The following is a 22,561-nucleotide window of genomic DNA, read 5'->3' as shown; positions in this document are numbered from 1 at the left end:
GAAAATAGCTTGACATCAGATGTACGAGAGCAACATAGAATGTGAATGTCTCACAGGTCGTAGGTTAAACTACTCTGGATTGATCAACCTTAAAGATAATTGTAACACCTATAGAAATTGAGATGTGTAGTAGCTTTCTCACTGCTCAATTTTCTGCATACTGATCCTGATTTTTTTGATGCAATGAATACAGCATAACAGTTAGAAAGGCAGACTCATAGCACAGCCCTTTTCTTCAAATGCTGGTATTGGTGCTTAGTAGCTGTGTGTCTTTAGACTCATTACTAATCTCTGTCAGTCTATTTGCTCATTTGTAAAATGAGGTGTTGTGCCATCTACCAGGATATGGTAGTTGTGAGAATGACTTGAGGTAATGCATGAGAAATGATTAGCACAGTGACTGCTATTTAGGAAAAATCCATGAACACTTTCATTATTTTTAATACATTTAGATTCTGGGTATGTGGATCAGGCTATATTTTTATGACTATAAAATGAGTAAATCATACAGTTTTGTGGCTAATGAAATTCTTTGATCTAATAGGTCAAAGTCACCATTTTCCAGATGAGTAAACTAAGGCATCAAATACTGAAATCAGTCAAGCAAGAAATTGCTGAGTCAGGGTTTTTGTTCACTGTCCTTGCATATTCTTTCTATAGTAACACATAGTGGTATTAGCTTTCTTTTTGGAAATGCAATGAAAAGAAGACAAAGAATTAAAAATGAAAATCCCCAGGGCCAGTTCTCTTAGTTGCATTAGTACAAATGGAGCAATCTTGCATGAGTCTCCTTTCTGAAGACAACTTGGGGTAAACTGCCAGTGAAGTAGCTCACTGGTTGGCAGCAATGGGCTTCATCTTTTTGTTTATTGCTTTGTAGACTAAATTTTCCTGTATTTCTGTTGCTTCTGAAAATACAGTTTATGTGGAGAATATGATAATTAGAAATCCTTTTCCCCCAAACTTTTTAAAGCCAGCATCAACCTATCTCTGGGGATTGGTTAAGTTTGCATTTTCTGTAAGTTAAGAGGTAATCATAATTTTTGGAGTTTTTCTTTTCTTCAGTTGAACAGCAAGGTTATGCATGACTTTTTATGTGTTCTAAAAATGGTTAATGCAACATTACTCAGCGTGTGAAAAACCCTATAATAAATAAACAAATAACTGTAATCTACCAGGATTTCGAAAGTAGAGATACAAATAAGCCATATGGTATTGTGATTTTTTGAGTGCTTAGGTATTAAAAGGTTTTCTGCTCAGGGTAGGAAAGTAGGATGGTAATACACTTTAATAGAATCAGTTTACTGTGGCTGACTTGCTACATTTTCTCTGGGGGAGCTACTTTGGCCTCTTTATAGCCATCTTCTACTACCCCCACCACACATGTACAGTCCTTTGGATTTATGATCTTAAAATGGTTAAGAATATTTGAATCTAGGACCGATAAGACAGGCTCAGGAAATCCAGGATGCTTTTCAAGTCCTGGAAGACTTCTGGCAGAGGATTTTTATTCTTTTGTTTCTTGCTTCATAGATTGAAGTTCCCTGTACAAAACTAATTTAGTTTGCTTCTGAAAATCAAGTTTGAGAGGACCTTCCTAAGTCTTCCCGTACTCCTTTTTCCTTCAGATACCATCCTTACACCTCCCACTTTCTGCCTACGTAGCTCTGAGTGTATAAACAAACAAAAATAAAAATGTCCTTCCAAGAGGCATTTTTTAGCTTAGCGCTTGCCTTATCTGAATGACATATAAATACTTTTCATTTTGAAATATTTGAGTACCTACTGTGGGCCACACTTAATGCCAGATTCTGGGTGTATAGTGAAAGGTTACTGATTTTTTTTTTTTTTTTTTTGCTTTCTATCAAGCCTTAACTCTTGGTCAATTTTTAAGGGATAATAAATTCTCATCTTTTAAGAGGATTGAAATAATCTAGCTCAGTTTCTTCTTTTTAAAAAAACACCGGGTGTGGTGGTGAGCACCTGTAGTCCCAGCTACTAAGGAGACTGAGGCAGGAGAATTGCTGGAGCCCAGGAGCTCGAGTCTAGCCTTGGGAACATACTGCGACCCTGTCTCTAAAAAAGAAAGAAAGAAGGAAAACAAAACAAATTCGTAGCCACCGGTCCAGGCTGCCCTCATGTGCTTTCGGGAGAAAAATCTGTGGTACTCAGACGTCTGCTTCTTTTAGTGGGGTGCCAGAAAGTTTTTTATTGAGCTCCATTCCCCATCCCACTGCAGGCAGGCTCTGAGTCTCTAAAGACTAAGGATGGCAAAAGCAACATTTTTGTTTTTTTAAGAAAGCTGATCTTTTGTGTAAATCATTAGATGGTCAAAGTGCTTGTGTGTCTTGTTTCTACAACAAATCCTACTAAATGGAGTTGATTTTCCCAATAAGATGTGGAAATGCTGTTCCCAAATACACCTTTGAATATATATTACAAGTTTATTGTCATTTTTCTGCAACCGAGACAATATATTTTAGTTGAGAGGAGATGAACTGAGGGCTTCAGATTATGCTTGTTTTTTGTTTGCTTTGTTTTTGTGTGTGATATAGATAGAAGAACAACCTCACTTGGCATTTTTAAGAGAAAACCACTGCCTTTTCTTTTATTAGAAAAGCCTTGATTTAGCTGACAAATCTAATTTGTATAAGGAAGCCTTTGCTCCTTTCAGGATGGTATTTAGATTCCTCTTAGAATAATATGGTGCAATTTAGGTCTGCACTGTATGTTATGGGTCGTTGGAGAGACAGCCAAGTGGAGCAAATTGAAACAGACTGAAGGCCCCTTGAAAACATCCTCTGATTTCAATGCCCTTCCCAGAGTCCCTTAGTCCACTGTGCATAGATTGAGGTGTGGGGCTTCCCCAAATACTATTTACTTACTTTATAATTAAAAAAAAATTGGAAATAATCTCACATTTACACTGGTAATACAAGTATGGTACAAAGAGCTTTTCTTTCTTTGAGAGTAAGTTGCCAATATTGATGCTTCATTGTCCCTGAATACTTTAGAGTTTATTTCCTGCAAACAAGGGCATTCTTTTATGTAACTACAGTATGACCATCCAAGTCAGGAATTAGCACTGATACATTATTAACTTGTTATCCTCAGATACTACTCCAGCTTTGTTGCAGATTGTTCCAGTAATGTCCTTTATTATTATTATTATTATTACTATTATTATTATTATTTGAGATGAAGTCTCACTCTGCCACCAGGCTGGAGTGCAGTGGCACCATCTTGACTCACTGCAACCTCCACTTCCCAGGTTCAAGTGGTTCTGCTGCCTCATCCTCCTGAGTAGCTGGGACTAGAGGTGCGTGCTACCATGCCCAGCTAATTTTTTTTTTTTTTTTTTGTATTTTTAGTAGAGACAGAGTTTCACCATGTTGGCCAGTATGGTCTCGATCTCGGGACCTCGTGATCTGCCCGCCTCGGTCTCCCAAAGTGCTGAGATTACAGGCGTGAGCCACCATGCCCGGCCCTGTCCTTTATTTTGATAGCAAAAGGATCCAGTCTACAATCATACATAGCATTTAGTTGTCATGTCTTAGCCTCCGTCAACTGGAAAGAGTTCGTTGGTCTTTCCTTGACTTCCATGAACTTGAAGATTTTAAAGACTTCAGGCCAGTTATTTGGTAGATAAACATACTTGGATATGTATATTTCCCCACAACTAGATTCATGTTATGCATCTTTGGTAGGAATATCTGGGCTCTTCTCATTGAACCGCATCACATGATCCTGATTTTCATTGAGACATTACTGTTGATGTTAACACCCGTCACTTGATTCAAATGGCATCCTCCAGGCTTCTCCACTGTACAGTTTCTCTTTGTAATTAATAAGTGTTTTATTGGAAGGTACTTTGAGAAGATGTAAATATCCCATTTTTCATCAAACTTGAGTTTATTCTTATGTTTATTTTATCATCATGGACTCATGGGTATATATTTTTTCAATAGGTGATAACCTATTACTATCATTATTTATTTTGATAACTTAAATTTTCCTAACTTGGCCAGTGGGAGCCCCTTTAATCTGGTTTCTTTGCATACTTTTTAAACTTTTTCTATAAAAAGATATGTCAAGTTCATTTTGTACTTTCTTGTCCCTGCTCTGAATTCAGCCATTTCTCCAAAGAGCAGGCCCTTTTAGTGGCTCCCAGCCACTGTACGGATGTTTCTCCACCTGTAACCACCCCTCCCCACTGTTGCCTACTTTGCTTGGCCTAACATAAGAGCTTTTGGACTGAATTGTTCAGGAAGCAAAAGGGCATAATTTAATCACTTGTGTTAGCTCCAAGTGGATGGGAACTATAATATATTTGATGTGGTATCCCTCGGTGCCTACTATATAGTAAATACTCAATAAATGTATATATTCATTCAAAGGCACATACTTATTATGTGCCTATTAGGGTCAGCCATTATTCCAGGTGTTGGAGAGATACAACAGTGAATCAAAATTTAAGAACAAAAGTGTACATATGTAGGAGTCCTCTGAAGGGAAATATTTTTTTGTGAAGGATGGAAATAATTTTGTAAGGTAGCCATTTCCCAAGTGTGTTTGTTTACACCAATATGTATTCAATGAACAAAAAGGTTTTCATTTTGCACTTTTAAAACTGTTGTTCTTATTAAAGTGCATAGATTAAAAAAAAAAAAAAAGCAATTTTTTTTTCCAGCCTTGGTGATTTCTTTTTCTGTATTAGGACAGCTCTACTTTTTCCCCCACCCAGTATGTGCCGCACATACAGCTAACTCCACTTTTTAGGGCAAAGGGGTATTGTAGAAATTACATATTAGTTAATTCTGCCCTACAGTTTGTTAGTTTCTACACCTTTGACCAGCAATATAATACTTCCATAGAAAAAAGTGATTTGACTTGATTATTTTTCTCATTGTACTTTTGGTAATAAGTAATATAATGTGAAAAAGATAAGAATATATTAGTAACTCTTTAAAGTTATGTTATTTCATTTAACTCCTGTCGGTAGAACTATAATACATACTATATAATCAAACTCTCTCTCTTTTAGTATTATAAAATTATTCAAGCATTTATTCACTCAGCACGTACTTGATTGCCTATTCTTTATCAAGTACTTACCACACAGGACTCTTTAAGAAGATGAAATGAGACACTGTGTGTGTGTTTTGCTCATAGCAGCTAATAAATAAGTATCTGCTGAATTTGAATGTGAGTTTCTCTTCCTAGACTAGAAGATTTTGACATCAGGAATTTTGAATTTTTCTTATAATAAAAATGTTGTATTACCACTCTTAACTGTATATGCCTCTCACTCTATTCCTTTGCCTTCCCTAGATATAATTACCTTCTGAAAGTTTCTTGAGCTTTTAAACATGGTTTTACCATCAATGTATGTATTCTTTTGTTTGCTCAACTTTGCTTTTTTATTGTTATGAAAATGGTATAATACTATATGTATTTTTTATGACTTTGACTTGCTTTGTTTATTCAGCATTATAAGATTTGCCTTTGTTACTATTTCACCGCTGTATATAGTTCAAAGAGTGATTATATCATGACTTGTGTATTCATTGTCTTGTTATCTAGATACCTAGATTACCCCTTTTTATTTGGTTTTGCAATTATGAACCTTTTTGTGCATATGTCTAGTATACCCATGCAAGAGTTTCTGTAGGGCAGTAGATTTCAGACTTTTATGACCGTGACCCATAGTAAGAAACAGGTTTTCCATAATGATCAAACACGCATATACATAGATATGCATGGACAAATGAGACAAAAATTTCATAAGCCATGCTTACCTTTACTACATGGAATTCAGTCTATTTAATTTTGTACTGGTTGACTTATAAACAATTATAGAGTCCACTATATTGCTTTCCAGCCTTACTAAACCAGTTATGTTTGAATAATACTGCTCTAACTCAGTGGATCCCAAACTCTAGGGTACATGAGAATTACCCGGAGAATTAAGAAACATGGGGACTCCTGGGCCCAGCTGCAGAGATTCTTATTTTGTAGGTCTAGCGTGGGGCTTAAAAATCTAAATTTCTAATAAGCATCTAGGTAATACTAATATTGTTGGTCTGCCGACCACATTCAGAGAAATGTTGTCTTAGATTGTATACCAATGAATAAAATTGCTGGGTCATAGAGCATTCACCTATTTAGCCTTAGTTTATTTTATATAATAGTTATAGCAGTTTAGAGTCTCATTTTAGCATGTAAAAGAGATCTCATTGTTCTATTTTCTTGTCAGACTTGTTCATCTCTGCACATTTAGTAAGCACATAAAATTGTATCATTATTATCTTATTTTGCATTGCAGCGATTATATGTTCATTAATGAAGCTGAACATATATTTCAGTGGCCATTCATGTTTCTTATTCTGTGAAATGTTTGTTCATGTCTTCCAGTTATTTTTCTATTTACGTATTAGAGGTCTTTTAATATCCTGGAGATATGAGTTCATTGTTGTTTATATTTACTATTGATGTATTTTCCTAGTTTTCTCAGTGACTTTTTTACTTTATGGTATCTTTTGATAGACAAATTCTTAATGTTATCAGATTTTTAAAATAGTGCGGTCTTTTTAATGTCCCATTTAGTATATTCTCCTATACCCCAAGGTCATATAGATATTCTCGTGAATTTTTTTTTTCTGAAAAGTTTTAGAAGTTTTGTCTGACATTGAAATATTTTCAAACATCTGGAATTGATTTTATGTATGTATGAGGTAAGAATCTAATTTAAATGTTTTCCTATATAGAAAACCAGCTCCAGCATGTTTTATCGAGTTGTCTATGCTTTCCTCAATGATCTGCCATGTCAGACATCAGCTTTTAAAATATTTGTGAGTCTGTTTGGAAGGGTGTCCATTTCTGTTCCATTGATATAGTTTGTTGATCTCTGTAGCAATACTACAATATTGTAATTACTATCATTTCATAAAGAGGTTGACTATATAATGTAACAAGTTCTAGTAGATCATTTTTGTCTTCATATACATTTTAGAATCAGTGTAAGTTCTGTGAAAAAAACTGTTGGGATTTGAATTGAAATTGCATTGAATCTGTGGTTGAAGAATATTCTCATCTATGAACCTAGTTTCTCAATGAGTTTATTTAAATGTTCTTGAATGTCTTTAAAGTGTCTGTGTTGTTTTATGCTGTATTTATTCCTAGCTACTGTATATTTTGTTTTGCTATTATTAATATTAATATTCAATGTTTCCTGTTTGTTCCTAATGTGCAAATATACAGTCTACCCTAGGATATTGATATGACTTTGAACATCTTACTAAACGTATTAATTCTTTACAGGTCCTTTTGTATTTCTGTGTGGACAATTAAATGTGAATAATGACATATATCTGTCTTATTTCTAATTTTCCTATCCTCCCCCCACCCCCACACACTACATTTTGCAGTCCTGAGTCAGTAGGAATACCAGTAAAAACTCCTGATTACAAAGGGACTGATTCTAATAATTTGCTATTTAGAATATTGTCTCCATGGGACTTTGGTAGCTACTCTTTGTCAAGTTAAGGAATTTATCTCCTAGTCATGTTTGTAAGGAATTTTGTTTGTTTTCATTTTTTGAAAAACCATGGATGAATTTTTAATTTTATCAGAAAACGTTTCAGTATCTGTTGAGATGAACAGATGGTTTTGTTCTTCTTTAATCTGTTAAAGCAGTGCTTGACAAGCATTTTTATCATGCCAAAGTACTCTTGAATTTTGGGATTAAACTCAATTTGGTTTTGATCTGTTAGGTTTTTTTCCTTTTTTTTTTCTCCCTACAATTGGATTAGTTATGCTAATATTCTGTTCAAAAATGTTTGCATCTATATTCTTGAGTTAGATTAGGCCATATGCTTCTTTTTCTTACTCTTCTTGGTAGGATTTGTTGCTTTGATAATATTAATAACCACAGGAAATAAAATATGTTTCCTTTTTTCTATTATTATTACTTTTTTAAGAGACAGGGCGTCACCCTGTTGCCCAGGCTGGAGTGCAGTGGTGCAACCATGGCTCACTTCAGCCTCCAACTCCTGGGCTCAAGGGATTCTCCTGCCTCAGTCTGCTGGTTAGCTAGGACTATAGGTGTGTGCCACCATGCCTGGCTAATTTAAAAATTTTTTTAGCAATAGGAGCTTGCTATATTGCCCAGGCTGGTCTTGAACTTCAGGGCTCAAGAGAGCACTCTTCCCACTTTGGCCTCTTAAAACCACTGGGATTACAGGCATGAACTACCATAGCTGCTTCTCTTTTCTATTCTTTAGAAGAGTTCCTTTAACGTTAAAATTATCTTTTCCTAGAACTTGCTTCTAAAACCCTGTGGGCTTGATGTTTTCTTTGTAGGAAGATTTCAAACTACTTATTTGATATTAATACAGGATTCTTCCTAATTTTTATTTTTTGGGGTGAGTCAGCTTGGGTAAGTTATATTTTCCCCAAAAAGATTTGCTTTCACGTTTGTTGAAATAAAATTATTTATAATATATTCTTATCTGTTTTATCTGTGCTATACTTGTAGATGTTTTCTTGTTTTTTTCTTCCTGTGCTCCATTTACACTTTCTCTCCTTTGTTTTAATTCAGTCTTTCAGAGAGGACTGTGAATTTTATTAGTTCTTTTCAAAGTTCTTTCCTTTAGGCTTTGTTGACTGTTTTATTAGGGCTACAAAAACTTTATAGTCTTTCTTTTGCTTGAGTTTATTATTCTTCTGTTCATTTATCATTCATCATTTTCTTCACAGACAAGGATTGGTGGCTAAAATTTTTTCAAGTCCTGTTTTAATTCCACAAAATTAATGTATCATTTTCTTAATCATTCAATATGATGAAGTTGAAAATTTTATTTTAATTTCTTCTTTAACCTGAAAATTATTGAAGTATATTTTTATAATTCCAAATATGTAGTTTTTTAAAAAAAATAAAAAGGTTTTTAAATGTTAACATAATTGTATTACCATAATTTCTTCTTAAACTAGTTTTCCTTATTCCCGATATAAATCCTGTGGATGTTCTTTTACTAAAAGGCTCCTGCTAGTAAACACTCAGTTTGTATTAATCTATAAAGTTTTGATTGTTACCCCTATTATGAAAGTGTTTTTTCTGGTTTTACAATTCTAGGTTTTTACCTACTTCCTTTCAATATTTGAAAATATTTTTCTATTGTTTTTGTGAAGTCTGGTGTAAGTCTGATTTAGGGTTGTGCTAATGTTTAGCAACTATCTTTCTGAGGGAAAAAGTTATGATTTTTAGTGTTTGGTATTTCTGTGGTGGAAATACTCTCACCATATTATATCAGTTATTGCAAAGTTGGGAAGAACATACAGTTATGAATTATTTCTGCCATTCTGATACAACAGAGAGAATTACCTCAAGAAAACAGCTAATAATAATGTGTAGTAAACTAATTAGAAAGTACTGAGTTTTGATTATTGATTACTACTGCTTTTAATATTTCTCTGCTTATAATTTTATATTATATAAAATAATAGTCTTGTTTAATATTTGCAGTGCATTTACTGTTTAAAAACTTGCTAAAAAAAATTCCTAAAAATTTAACAGTTGGCTCCCAGTCAAACCTCTATTAGCTTGCACCAGTGTACCACTAGTTCTTTTTTTAATACATGATCTCTTGTTTCTTACTGTCTTTATAGTCTTTTTGTTGGTGTTCTTCATTTTTAGTATAATGTGTCTAGGATTAAATTCTTTTAATTTATGTGTATTATTTTTATATTATTCTTGGTTTATCTGTAGATTCATGACTTTTATCATATTTGGAAAATTTCTACCATTGTATCCCTATGTTCTTTATTCTTTCTGGGTCTCTGATTCGATATTTATTTTTATTCTGTTCTCCATGTCTCTTAATAGCTTTTATATTTCCCATTTTCTTGTGTCTTTGTGTGTATTCTGGCAGTTTATTCATATCTATCTTCCAGTTCACTAATTCTTTTCAACTGTGTTCAGTCTGCTGTTTAACTAGTCCATTGAGATATTGATTCCAACAGTGTTTTCTTTTTTTTCATTTCTTAAAGTCTTATTTGTTTCTTTTCAGTGGCCCAGTCATTCTTATTAATTTCTTATTGCTTGGGCGCTTTTGGGATTCCAATGTTTTTCCTTTTTATACTTCATATATAGTTATTTATAGTCTGCATTTGATGATTTCCCTATAGGAAGTCTTTAAGGTCCTTTTACCTCATATCATGGTGACTTGCTTCTTTGTGTTCAGGAATATTTTTAAATTGTGAATTCATATTTGATTTAGGTAAACATTGGAACTCCTGAGACCTGAATTCAGAGCATTTTTCCCCAACAGCAGATTTGTAAAGGCTTATTCTTGGTTTCTGTGAGACCCTGAGGTTTAGGTCTCCAAATGTGCTATAGGGCCCAGGTTTGGTCTTTAGAGACCCAGGAGAACACAGCCATGCTTGTGTCCTTTGGGCAACCCCATCTTTCCTGCATGATTATAGTTCACATTTTATGGCCTGCCTTTTATCTTTCTATTTCTCTTTCATATACTCTTGATTCTTGAACTTTTTCTTTATTTTTTTAAAGGCCCAGCAATGAAGTTTCGTTGTAATTATCTAATATCTAGTTGTATCGTAGTAAGAACCCCCGGAGTCCACCATATTGCCCAAATTAGACAAGTTGTTTTCTACAAAGCCACAGCATTTAACAGTTTCAGCATAGTCCTTTGTGTATGCTGGAGACCTCATAAATATGTATTAAATAACTACTGAGAGAAGGTAACAAGATAGCATAAACCTGATTATATTTTCCCATTGTTCAGTTGCATCTCTTTGGGCTTTTATTTGTGCAATATATTTATTAAATTTTTGTGTGTCAGGTACTGTTTTTCATTTTATACTTCTAGCCATTCTATTGTGATTAGTAATATAATCTGAAGATTGGCTATTTTCTGTTATTTAATGATTATTTATCAAGCCTAATTATCAGAAATCAAGCTAGTACTAAGAAGGCCAGAATGATCTGGCCAATGTGTTTTTAAGCTGGTTTAATAAAACAGGAACTGTACAAAGCTAAATATACAAAAACCTAGAAAGAGAAGTGATATAAATATTATTTCAAATTTCTAGTTTCAAACCGCAAAGATAAGCAGAAGTTTACTTGAAACTGCAGTCTTCTAAATATAACTTGCAGTTAATAGTACTTAACTATGATTTAGAACTTAAGCCATAGTAAGTCAGGGAGTATATATAAATAGGAGAATTTTAAATGAGATTGAATTTTGAAGCAAAAGGATTTTATAGCACATACAACATAGCTGAAACAAGTCATAGCCATTTGAGGAAAAAAGGGCATTATATATTTTGTCTATTTAAAATATTATTTTGTAAAATATTAAATATTTTTGCCAATCAGTACTTTACACTTAAACTTCATTTAAGTGCATATATAGTACTTCAGTATATTTTTAATATTAAAAAATATTGATTGAGTTTACCTTAAATTATTTAGAATAAAAGGCTAGGCAAATGTAAATTTACTATTTATTCTTTTTGCTTCAGAGTTGAAATAAATTTTTTCATTTGTTTCTATTTCTCAATTATAAATATAATTTGTAGATTTTTTTCATCTTATTCATGATGTAAGCTAAATGTATATAACTCAAAGTACAGTCTTAGTAAGAAGCTACATCTGTAGCTTGATGCTTGGTTGTAGTTTGCTCAAAAACAGTAAGATAACAAATGACATCAGAAGGAAAATTGAAATGTTTTTAAAACATAGAATGATACTAGTCACATTGTTGAATCATTTCTCTTTTTATTTTTCTAATGCAAAATGTATTTCACAAAATCTCTAAAGTGCAAATGGGTGCATGAAAAGGAAGAGGATAAAGTACATTTGTGAAGCTGAAGGTATTTATATCAAAATAACACTTACATGGCTGAAAAAAATAGCCAAGTGTTCAACAAAAAGTAGAAGTCCTATGTTCTGATCTTCCTGAACCTCCTTCCGACTTTCTGGAAGGAACCATTTTAACTGTTTCTGTATTTAAATTCTAAGGCAAATGCCCAGAGTTTCCTAACTATATGCTATGCTGCTTTTTTTACTTGAGAATCTAACCCATTTGTTCCATATGCTACCACTTTAATGACACCTAATATGACACCATTTTAAATTCATCTCTTGAATACCTTTATAACTTTATAGATGTTTAATGTAGAACTATATTACTTGGCTCATCAACTATAGACAATGTCCCTTGATTCTCAACTTTGTAATTTCGGGTTATCCTAAGGTTCTTTCCCTTCTCTTCTCCTGTTCAGACACTTACATTGTAAGGGTTGATAACATTGTGCGATGTAATAAAAATGTTAAGTCTTCTGTGCTTGTCTGCAGTAGTGGTGGTGGTGGTAATTGAAAGCACTCACATAGTTCCTGCTTTATGCCCAGCACATTACATATACATGTTATTTATAGTGCACACACATATACAGACATAGGTACTTTACATATATTAAGCTTATTTAATCATTAGGCTCACTTTGTGGTATAGGTAATATTATGGTAATGTTATGGTCCTCATTTTACTGACAAGAAAATTTAAGTCACTTAGCAAGTGGTAGAGCTGAGTAGTTTCCAAAAGTTGAAAATCTGAATATTCTTTATTGTTATCATTAGGTAAACTAACATTTTAGCTGTTTACTTGCAGCTGAAATGTTAGATTTTCTTTATTGCACAGCCATATATTCTTATAGCTTTTAGTTTTCTTTATTGCTGCCTGTTTTTGTGTAAAATATTTCAAATTCTCTTTCTTCCTAAATACAGCCTATAGGGGCCCTTACAGGATTCTCCAGTTTTCTTAAAACAGTGACCTCTCCCATCTCATCCTTTTTGGAGGTGATTATTTATGTGATTTGAGCACTATAAATTTTTATGACTTCAGAATTTGAAAACATTTAATGTGAGATGAGAAGTATCTTGCAGTTTTATGATACCCTTTGAAATAATTGGAAACATCATGTGCTCTGCCAGGGCATTATAGGAGAGGCTGATTTTTCTCAGTATCACAAGAGCCCTCTGAACACAACTCTACTAGTAAGTTTATCACCTTAAAAATATTTATTTAGTACCAAAAGACTCAAAGTTTAACCCACTTGAAATGTATACAAGAAGAGCCTCTGATTTTAAAATAAATTACAGTTGCCTCTCAGTATTCATGGGGGATTGATGGGTTCCAGGACCCTCTCAGATACCAAGATTTGTGTATCCTCAAATCCCTTGTACAAAATAGCATAGTATTTGCATATAATTTTTGCACATCTTCCTGTATGCATAAATACATTAAATCATTTCTAGATGTGTTATACTACTCAACACAATGTAAGTACTATGTAAATAATTATTATACTATATTTTAAAATTGTGCATTATTTTGAGTTTTTCCCCCAATATTTTCTTTTCTTTGGAGATGGTCTTGCTCTGTTGCTCAGGCTGGAGTGCAGTGACCTCCTAGGCTCAAGTGATCCTCCTGTCTCACCCCTCGCAAGTAGCTGTGGGACTACAGGCATGCACCACCACACTCAGCTAATTTTTTGTTTTTGTGTTTTTTTTAATTTTAGTAGAGATGAAGTCTCACTATATTGCCCAGGCTGTTCTCAAACTCCTGAGCTCACTATCCACCTACCTGAGTAGCTTGGACTACAGGCACATGCCACTATGCCTGGCTAATTTTTTTTTTTTTTTAATGTAGAGATAGGGTCTCACCGTGTTGCCCAGGCTGGTCTTGAACCCCTGGGTTCAAGGGATCCTCTTTCCTTGGCCTCCCTAAATGTAGGGATTACAGGTATGAGCCACTGTACCTGGCCTTTTCCTGAATATTCTTGGTCTGTGGTTGGTTGAATCTGTGGATACAGAACCCTTGGATATAGGAGCCCAGGAGGGCCCATTGCATTTTTTAATCACCTACCAAAAAATAATATTTTACCCCCTCTACTGGAAATAAATAGAACTTCATCTGTATAGTTCTGCCAAGACAACAGGCATATTTTTGATGATATTCTTTTATAGTCATTGAGCCTCTCCCCCATTCTATATCTTCTTTCATTTCTGGCCCAGGTTATATTGGCAAGATCGACAGCTGATTTTGAAACCAATTGACTTTACAAGTGTAAATAAAAATATAGTGGTTAAGACTATAAAAATATAGTGGTGGTGCATGCCTGTCGTCCCACAGCTACTCACGAGGGGTGAGGCAGGAGGATCACCTGAGCCTAGGAGGTCACTGCACACTGCAGCCTGAGCAACAGAGCAAGACCATCTCCAAAGAAAAGAAGTCAGACTAACTGGGGGCTTGAATGTCAGTTTTATCACTAATTATTATATGTGTCTTTGGGCACATTGGTATTTGTACCTCAGTTTCCTCACTTATAAATTGGGGCTAATAATAGCTATTTCACAAGATTGTTGAGTTAACAGTGATAAAGCTTCTACGTCAGTCTGGATTAGTAAGTATTCAGTAAGCTATTACCGCTGCCACCACTGTCACCATCATTGTCACCACCACTGTCCCACATTGCTACCAGATGACGTTCCTAAAGTGATTAGTTAATACTGATCTCCTCTTTAGTTTTCAGGTGGGTTTCTTTTGTTTCCCAGAAGTCACTACTCTTTGCAGCTGCTATGAAGGCCTGTTTTTCCTAATAAATAATTGGCAGAATTCGTAGTCAGGTGTGGCTGAGGGGAATCTGTTGTTATTCTCTCGAATCTCTCCTTGAACGGTCAGCATCATCTTTTGCTCTTTTGTGTTATGTGTTGGTTCTTGCTTAACTGTTAGGATGATTGCTGTATCTTTTGTCATTAGTGCAAAATCCAGACTTATTTGTATTTCTGTAAGCGTGGTTATATCTATATTGGTTATTTTACAGATCTGGGTAAATCGAGGAATTTAAGGATGTAATTCTTCAGTTTTGTAAAACTGCTGCTCTTCCCTGGCCAGGTCTAGAAATGACTTTATTATTTTGGATCTGCGAGGATATATTATAGAGTTCCCTCTTAACTTTCTGGTTGAATGTCACCTTAAAAATGGGACATTATTGAAAAGTCGAAACAAGTAAAACCTTTCAAAGCATTGTGTTTATAACAGCAGACCTTTATTTTTCTTACTTGAGTGTGTATAAATATTTTATGTCCTTTTTGTGCACTGGCCACGTAGATTGTTTTGAACGAAAGACTCTTGCGCTTCTCAAGTGCCTTTTCTCTTCCACTTGTGGCATGTTCTTTTAGTCCTCTGCCCATTGACTGGGACGTGTTAGATTTTGGGTCTCTGGCTCTGTTTAGACTTGAGGTTTAAATAAGTTTTGATTCTTTAAAAAGCATTAATCCTACCAATTGTTAAGGTGTTTTCTGTTTTATAATTTTATTATAACATTAATTTTTAATAAAACATTTACAATATGAAGTCATATCTTGCTAAAAATCCTATAAAAATCGTCAGCAGTCCATTTTACTTCACTCTTTCCCTTAGTACATTCTCTCTGTCTTTCTCTGCCAACTGTTGGGTTGATTCTTTTGTTATTTAACTACCTATTTTGACATGTTTATAAATTGCTGTCTCCTCATTAATCTTATTCCTTTTATGGAAAATCCGGGCTTTTCATTCAAGAAATTTTACATGCAAGAAACTTCACTTCTTTCAGTTAATGTGGAAAAGTATATTATAAATTTTCTTTAAGTCACAATTAACTTGACAACTTTCTCCTTAGGATTGGAATACTAGACATATATGTCAGGACATTATACAATTATATAATTAAAGCACTAATGTTGGTAAAATTTGTTTCTTTTACTTTCTTCATTATGTTGGGCATTATAATGTTTGCATGTTTTGTGGATATTTTCCCAGTTTCTTAAAGTGAATACTAAGTTTAGCTTTGTACTTAGTTTCTCTCTTCTCCTTGTACGTCTTCTTTTTTGTTTAAATAATAAATGCAATAAAGGCTATGAATTTTCCTTTGAGCACATGTTTTTCTGTGCCTCCAGAGTTTTTTTTATATGAAGCGCTATTTTCATTGTTTTCTTTTGATTTATTTATTTTGTCTTTACTTTTCTTTCTTTCTTTCTTTTTTTTTTTTGAGACAGAATCTTGCTCTATTGCCCAGATTGGAGTGCAGTGGCACAATCTCGGCTCACTGAAACCTCCACCTCCCAGGTTTAAGCAGTTCTGCCTCAGCCTCTCAAATAGCTTGGATTACAGGCACCCGCCACTTGGCCCAGCTAATTTTTGTATTTTTAATAGAGATCGAGTTTCACCCTGTTGGCTAGGCTGGTCTTGAACTGCTGACCTCAAGTGATCCACGTGCCTCGGCCTCCCAAACTGCTGGGATTACAGGTATAAGCCACTGCGCCTGGCCTAATTTTCTAATTTTCTTGGAGTATAGCCAGCCAATGTAATCTATACAAACATTTTAAAAGCAGTATTTTAATGCTTATGTTACCTTATGATTGATTTTTATCAGTGTGCTGTGGATACATATAAAACTTCTAAACTTTATTCAAGAGATAGAAAAGCTCTATGTATAATTATTAAATCAGCACGTGGGTTGTTTTGGTCAATTAAACTATGTCTGTAATCATTGTGTTTTATGAGATCTGTCAATTTATGACAAAGATATATTGATTTCTCATTTAAGTATTTTTAAATTCTTATTAAATACCTTTTGCTTTATGTAATTTGAATTTTTACATTTTTTATCCTATTTAGTACTCTTAATGTTGAATTCTACATGATCTGATATTAATCTAGCACTCATACTTTCTTTTGGGGGCATTTAGCTGATATTTCTTTGCCCATCCCATTATTTTAAACGTTTTTCAGTTGATTTTAAGTATTTCTTTTAGCAGCCTTTATCTGATTTTTTTTTTTTTTTTTTTTTTTTTTTTACCCAGTCTGACAGTTTATCTTCGAGAGGGGGAATTCAGTTCTTTCACTTTTATTCTAAGTTACACTTGATCTTATTACTGTCTTTTCACTTTGTTCATTATTTATATATGTGACTTTTTTCACTTTTCTTAATTTTGCCTATATTTTCAAGTTGATATTCATTTTCCATTTTCCCTTTGTTTATGTGACAGTTCTTCACTTGTCCATTTCATAATTGACCACCTTCCTTTCTAATTGCTCATAATCCAATTTTTCTTTCACTTTAACATGAAAAAAGATATCAGCACTTTCTTTCACCTTGACACCCTAATCCTTCTCTTTCATTCCTAAATTTCTGTGGAAATCATGTAGTTGTTTAGGTCCAGATTGTTAGACTTTTCTGTGTCAGGAATTCATGTTGAGGACTTATATTACAGTTTATTTTTCATTTAGATTTAAGTCTGTATATTGTGCAAGATACATTGTACCCCCCATTTCTTCCCTTTCCCACACATAAAACATTTCTGGTTCAGTTATTGTTTGACTAGACTCTTTTCTCAAGTCCTTTCCTTTGGCGGGGACAGTGGTTGATGTGCTATTTGAATTCTGAAATTTTGGCAAATACTTCTTTCACACCGGCCTGTGTGTGTAGGATATTTGGGTTGTACTTTTTCTCCCAGCTGTCTGGATGTTATTGTTCTTTCTTCTAGATTTCGGTATTACAAATGAGAAGCACAATGTGAATTTAATTGTTATTCAATTTTAAGTAATTATTCTTCCTGAATACTTGTCAGGTTTTTTTTTCCTTTTTTTTTTGTTTTAAAGTATAGGAATTGTAGTGTGATTTTTCCTGGGCGTCATTTCTTATTATCTTTGCCTGGATCTCGGAGAGCTCTGTGAGATTGTAATTCAGTCCTCTCTTTAGTTTGTGAAAATTTTTATCCATATTGCTTTAATTATTACCTCTTCTGTCTTCTCTTTTTCCTCCTTCCAGAACTTTTCTTATGGCTGTATGTTCTGTTTCCTTGATCCATTCAAGGCTCTTCTCTTTTCTCATTATGATTTTCACCACTTTGTATTTTTACTTTATGCTTTGAGATTTCATTCATTTGATCTTTTATACTGCCAGTCAGCATCGATCTTCTACTTTATCTACTGAATTATTCAGCTTGAGAATATAAATGTTTAAATTTTAGTTTTTAATTAAACATTTTTTCTAGAAGTTATTTTTTATACTTTACTTGATTTTCCTTAAGTAGCCATACTGCTTTTGACCTCAATATTTCATCTTTCGCCTCCAGAAAATCTGTTAGATCTGCTTCCTCCTATTTCCTCCTACACTAAAGTATGTCACTTATATGTGCATTGGGGTTGAGGTTGAGCTGTTAGGGGACTTTAGGCTGTTGGAACTCTATAAGTGATGAAAGGTACAGGCATCTCAACCTGCACAGTAGCAACAAGCATATTATCTATTTCTTGTTTATACACCTAGAGGATTCTGTGCCTTCCTTCTGATCTCCTTACATTCTGCAGCCCTAAGAGCAGACTCTCCTCCTGTATCAAGTGCCTTCTGAGTGCTGGGAAGGCTGGCCATACTTGTGTGTGCAAAACTCTTCTGGAAGCTGGGCATGGTGGCACGTGTACCTGTTGTCCCAGTTTCTTGGGAGTCCAAGGCAGGAGGATCACTTGAGCCCAGGAATTCCAGGCTGTAGCATGTAGTGATCATGCCTATGACTAGCCATTGCATTCCAGCCTGGGCAACACAGCAAGACCCCATCTGTAAAAAAACAAACAAACTCTTTTGGCTCAAGCAGAGCAAATCCTGCACCAATTATTTTTCTCAAGATGCCCATAAGTCTGTGGCCACATTCTTCAGGCCACTGCCTGCTCCCCCTAAAGCTGACTAGTTCAAGAGAGGTAAATGGGGTTGGATTTGGGATTGAAGTGGGAAAAGTAAATCAAATTCAAGGTTTCCCCTGACCCCAGAATTCTGAATTTTAATACTCCATTCGTAGTTTCAGTTAGCAGTAATTGTGCCTCGCATAAACCTCACTGGCTACGATACTGCCACTGCACAGAACTATTTGTAGTTTCAGATGGCATGTCACCTCTCTGTGTTATTCATTGTGTGTTCAATGACATTAAAGAGGAGACTTTTATTTCGGAACCTTATCTTTGACTATCATGGTTTTTCCTATCCCTACATATGCATAACCTCTTGGACCACACTACAGTTTTTAGGAAGTGTCCTTGTAAAAATACAGTTTGAACAAATAAACTTCTCAGAGAGTTTGTTGGTTTCGATAAGTAAAACTCTTCTGAGAGAGTTTATTTGTCTATATGCAAATTTCATTGAACAAAATATGATTGATCTGAAAATCTTTCACGAGACAGAAGCCAGTTAAAGTAGGACAGAGACCAAAAATAAGAGGGATGGCCAGCGGGAAGAAACAGGAGCCAAGAATCAGCTGTGAGTTGTCAGTGGTTCTTAGAAATAGACATGAAGATAACATGGAAACTGAAAGCCACATATAATCAGAAAACCTTATTCTGGCCAGTAGTTCCGATTTTTTTCTTAAGTCCTCTACTTGAATTGCTGACAGGTAGTATTAGAAGAGATTAAACATTAAAGATACCCATTCTGTTCCAAAAATTTAAAACAAGGAAGCATTCAGTGCAATCTGAATAGATGAGAGAAAATGTTGTATCCTATAGTCACAGGTTGTAAAGTTAGTGCAAATATATGTATATTTATGTTTAAACAATCATTTGCCTTAAATATTTGAGATTTGAATTATGCACACATGCTCTCTGTGTTACATTGCTTGATATTCAGTTTGTCCTAATCAGCCTCCGGCAAAGAGAATTTGAATTATGCATGTGTAAACTTTGCATTGAATGGTAATTAGTCTGTGCTGCTCGGTGGTACTTAATATTGAGGTTAATGGTTAATTGAAACATTTAAAAAGCCAGTGACAGGACCCCCACATATATAATATATTTTATATATATATCAAATATACATTATATATTTATATATAATTTATATATATTTACATATAATGTATAAAAATATCAGATAGGCTGAAAATCAGTGAAAGCTTTTAATCTGTGTCAGTGACAATTTAATGCCTGGCTGTGTATCTGAGCCACTGTTTTACATTTATCACATGTACAAACATGGAGACTGGTGACAAGACCCCCACATATATATATATAAAATATATAAATATATGATATATATAAATATCAGATAGACTGAAAATCAGTGAAAGCTTTTATTCTGTGTCAGTGACAATTTAATATCTGGCTGTGTATCTGAGCTACTGTTTTACATTTATTACATGTACAACATGGAGACTGGTGACAATATATTTGAACTTTGACATTTGTCATGGGCCCAGGCCAAAGAAACTGCTGCCTTAAAAACTGCTCTCTCTCCTTTTATTTTTTACATTTTATTTAAGACATTGTTATGGAATGTATTTGTCCTCATAACTTTTGTTCTCTTAGCTTAAAGATTCTTGAGGTGGTAATTACAAAAAAGGAAGGAACAAGATGTCTGGGTCACTTGCTTATACCAAGATTTGTTGAGTGGATAAAAAGGTAACAGTAGACATTCAATACCCGAACCAACATGAGAAGTAAAACATTATAAAAAGATGTATTTCTAGAGTTTTGTACCTAGCATTATATGAATGTAATTAAAAAAGGAACTTAACTTTTTTATGACACAAAAAGCTGCGTCAGATACTAATGTGTACCATAAATTTAAGAATTCCAGTTTGTTCTAAAGAAGGATTTTAAAAAAACATCATGGAAGGACCTATACAGAAGTTTTATTTTCCTTCCTGGTACTAGAATATTGCTGTTTTTTAATACTTAACATTAGAGATATGTTGGTAGGTTAAAAATTATATGCTTTTAAAACTTATTTACAAAATATGTATATAATACTTCATATAGGTTGAATATTAAACAGCGATACTTGAGTATTCTAGAGCCATCATTAGAATACTGACTGCAAATTTTCAAAATTCAGTGGGTCAACAAGCCAGTTGAAAAAAACTCAAGGATATTAGATTTCAAAATGTTCTTCCTTAATTTAATTTGTCCATTATACTTTATTTTAATTATTCATAGTATTGCTTAACATGACAGGAAATGTCTTGTAATAGAATTTATAAAATAATGAAGTTTCAGTAATATGAATCCTATCTTTAGAATTTTCCTTTTAAATCTCAGATTATGATGTTTTCTAAGGAATTATCTAATTTGATGCATAAAAACAAGTCTTTGCTTAGTAACTTCATCCATTTTAGAATTTTGAAACCACTCCAGGAAATAAATGGAATAATTTTGTTATGTGTCATTTTGTTGTTGAGCAAATAAGACAAAAAAATGTATTAAGAAACCAAAAAATATATTTCTACTAATATAGAACAATAAGTTTTCATTTGGATATTAGTTTGTGATTCTTATACATGTACCTATGTATATATTTTTCATTGTTTTGTTTTTGCATAGACCCAATAAGTAGATTGTTCATTTTAGTGAAAAGCATAGCCCCTGCTTGCTTACTGTCCTGTGTCATGCTAGATATTTAAGGGACATAGGATTGGTTTACGTATCATTGGGCTTAAGTGGGTAAGTTAGAGGTGAAAGATAATAAGCAAGCCTGAAGGTGTAAATTCTAGTTGAAAATTTGGACATTTATTTGTCTTTGGTTCCATTAGGAGGTGGAAGTAAGCAAGAAAGAGCTCTTCTTTTAGTATTGATGTGGATTTTTGCATGTCCAGGATCTACTCTGTTTCTTATTCTTACTATTAATGGTAGAGGTTCACAAATATGGTAAGTATGGACTTAGATTTTGTTCCTAAACAGAGAGATTATATATAGGTTATATATTCTGATGTGTTTATGTGAGTGGAAAAATTGATCACATTTAAAATGAAATAGGCAGTTATTACCTCTTTTCTCATGATCATAACACAGTAATTGCTAAAGACTTTCTAGTCCATTTGATGGTTAGGTGAAATCTTTGTTCTATTAACTTCCTTTTATTTTTTTCCTAGTGGGTGAGAGATATAGTTCTTAATTGATGAAATTTTGTACAGCATAAAAATAATTGCTTTTTATCTCAAATTGAGAATTACTTTATTTCTTTTGGGGGGTTTTATGATTCCTTATATTGCAAAGCCATTTGAAATTTAATGTAATCTGACCTTACTATGTGAAGCTGGGCTATTTTTCTGCCTCCTTCTCAATCTTGTTCTATAGCTGGGTGGTGTTCCCCAAATGCTCCCTGTTGTTTTAGTTTATTCTGGTCCTTGGTCTCTTAAGTACTTTTCCATTCTTTTCATTCTAGTAATTACCTGTTTATCCTCCAGGACCTAATTCAGATGTTACTTCTTTATGAATTTTTGAACTATTCTTCGCCCTATGCTCCCAACAGAATTAAATAGTTCCCTTCTTTTGGTTGTCGACAACTATCAATCTTAGATACGTCATAGTTATTAAGAGTGGGGGCCATGTCTTATTCATCCTTGTATCTTCTTGGACAAGCAGCAGTTAACATTTGTCGAATCGAAATGTTTTAAAACTCCATGCTTCAAATGATTAAGAAAACAGCTTTCCTCATTACATTCTTTGATAATAACCTA

General features: G+C 33.8%; 1 protein-coding gene across 2 annotated transcripts in view; it reads left to right on the top strand.

The window, feature by feature from the left end:
• The window catches only part of MLLT3 (MLLT3 super elongation complex subunit), a 289,812-nt gene that overhangs the window by 200,389 nt on the left and 66,862 nt on the right, over positions 1–22,561 (top strand). The gene's annotated exons all lie outside the window — the stretch shown is intronic.

This window comes from Chlorocebus sabaeus, chromosome 12 (genome assembly GCF_047675955.1).
Source record: "Chlorocebus sabaeus isolate Y175 chromosome 12, mChlSab1.0.hap1, whole genome shotgun sequence".
Lineage (NCBI taxonomy): Eukaryota > Metazoa > Chordata > Mammalia > Primates > Cercopithecidae > Chlorocebus > Chlorocebus sabaeus.
Note: the sequence above shows the minus strand (reverse complement) of the source record. Positions and strands in the feature narration are given on the sequence as shown.